This window comes from Mus caroli, unplaced genomic scaffold (assembly GCF_978045245.1).
Source record: "Mus caroli unplaced genomic scaffold, Mus_caroli_1 scaffold_5, whole genome shotgun sequence".
Taxonomy (NCBI): Eukaryota; Metazoa; Chordata; class Mammalia; order Rodentia; family Muridae; genus Mus; species Mus caroli.
Window position 1 is genome coordinate 150589505 of NW_028227260.1, and position 2195 is coordinate 150591699.

At 45.5% G+C, this 2195-nt stretch overlaps 1 pseudogene; it reads right to left on the reverse strand.

Annotated features, from left to right (window-relative positions):
• Nucleotides 1–1111: 1111 nt before the first annotated feature.
• On the reverse strand, nt 1112–1986 carry LOC110287504 (oxidative stress-responsive serine-rich protein 1 pseudogene; annotated as a pseudogene).
• Between the last annotated feature and the right edge of the window lie 209 nt (nt 1987–2195).

Sequence of the window (2195 nt, forward strand, 5' to 3'; positions counted from 1 at the left end):
GTGGGACTCCCAGCAGTGGGCATGCAGAGTATCTCTTTTTTTCTCAGCATAGTATTTTTTATTGATTCTTTGGGAATTTCACATAATGCACCCCAATCCCACTTCCTAGTCCTTCCATATCCACCCACACACCCTTGAGATCTGTATGTATATGCATGGAGACCAGAAGAGTGTGTTGGATCCCCTGGAGTTGGGGTGACAGAGGCTTGTGAGCCTCCATGTGGGTGCTGGGAACTGAACCTGGGCCCTCTGGAAAAACAAGAAGAGCCATTGCTCTGGCCCCGAAGACCTAAAGTTTGAAGACATTTCCCAGACTATTCCCCTGTTATATACCCTGAAATGACTTTTCACATTAATACCATATACGTATACAAATGACTTTGATTTATCTGCCAAGTACAGAATTAAAAGGCAGGAAAGAAAAAGAAGTATTACCAGAGCCAGGACGTGGTGGCGCGCGCCTTCAATCCCAGCACTTGAGAGGCAGAGGCAGAGGCAGGTGGATTTCTGAGTTCGAGACCAGCCTGGTCTACAGAGTGAGTTCCAGGACAGCCAGGGCTACACAGAGAAACCCTGTCTCAAAAAACCAAAACAACAACAAAAACTAGGTCACCTGGTTTATTCAAACTGCATCTAAACCTTAGATAACTGATTCAACAGTAATGTAAGAAACCTTTAATGACACAAATCCGTGTTAAACCAAAGACAGTTTAAATGAGTCTTATAAGCTCTATTATTGATGGGCTGGCATCTACAACATGACAAGTGTTCAGTCCAGTTACAGATGCACATTTGAGTTTCTTGCTGCCATATCGTAAGCTGTCTTATAAGGATGTCACCATGTCCCTGCCGCTGCCAGTCTCCACTCATTATAGTTTCTTCAGCCCTCAGAACATTTTTAGGAGAGATATTCTTTGACCTGCTTGCCTTAACAGGTACAGAAGAACCCAGTAAACTGACAGAATGAAGATTAACTGAGATGCCAAAAATAGTTTTTATTGCAAGCACAGTGAGCAGAAAGAGCTGTCTTCTCACAGAGTGGCCACCGGGTCTGCCCTTAACTAAACCTCTGATAACCTTTCATTGGTTTAAAGCACATGAACTAGCCTTTTGTTATCAGGTGTACATCATCTCTGCCATGTGGGACATTTTCTTAGGGATATACAAGTAATACTCCATGTAGCCTGCTAGCTCCTCAATGGTCACACCATCCACATAGACACGAGCTTGCTCGGAACAGGATCGAGGCGAGCCAGACAGAGTTCTGGTGTGCAGTGACTGAGAGTAGTCCTCAAGTGATCTTCATTCTGGGGCCAGAGGAGGGACATTCTGCAGACCTGAAAAGGAATACACTTCCATGTCATGCCACCTCTTACACTGGCACTCCTTGCCTACACACACACATGGCTTGCTCTGACTTAGCTTGGAAACAGATTGAAAGTCAGAGAGATCGTTGGCCGTAAGACTTTCTTGGGAGACTTGGGTAGGATCAGAGAGCTCTTCTGTTTTACTCTCAGTGGGAGCCTCAGAAACGAACTTCTCAGAGACTTGATAGCTGCTCCTGTGTGATTAATATCAAGAGAAGTAGAGTTTTCTCCTGTGCTGAACTCTTTAGATGTTGAATTTCCCCATCCACTGCTGCCATGGGGTGGCTCAGTCTGGTTTCTGTGTTTAAGCTGACTGCTGGAAGGAGATGCTGTTGTACTGCTATGGGAGTACAGAGGACAAAGAACAGGAGACTTAGAGCATATACAATGCTGGGTTCTCACTGCTCCTCGTGAAGACTTCCTTGTAGACCCATGCCAACTGTCTTTAGATGCACACGTGGTTTTCGGTTTGGTATCACCTGCGACTGTTCTGACTGATGCTCTGATACTTGTCCCTTCACCAACAGAGATATATGATGGACCCTGATGGCTCCACTCTTAATTTCTTGAAGGCAGTTTGCAGGTTTTCCTCCTCTCCATCCTTGGCTTCAGATTTCATTGTGAAAGTTTCTGTACACCTATTGATGTTCCCTCTTGCTAATATTCCTCAAAGCTGGGGAGCTCTAGGGAATCCAGCCCCATTGGCTCCAGGCATCTCCCCTTGACAGCTGTGCCTGACTAATAAAATAATCTTAAAAGGACTCGGGGTTGGGGAGATGGCTCAGCAGGTACAAGATCTGGTTGCTTTTTCAGAGGACCCAGGTTCAA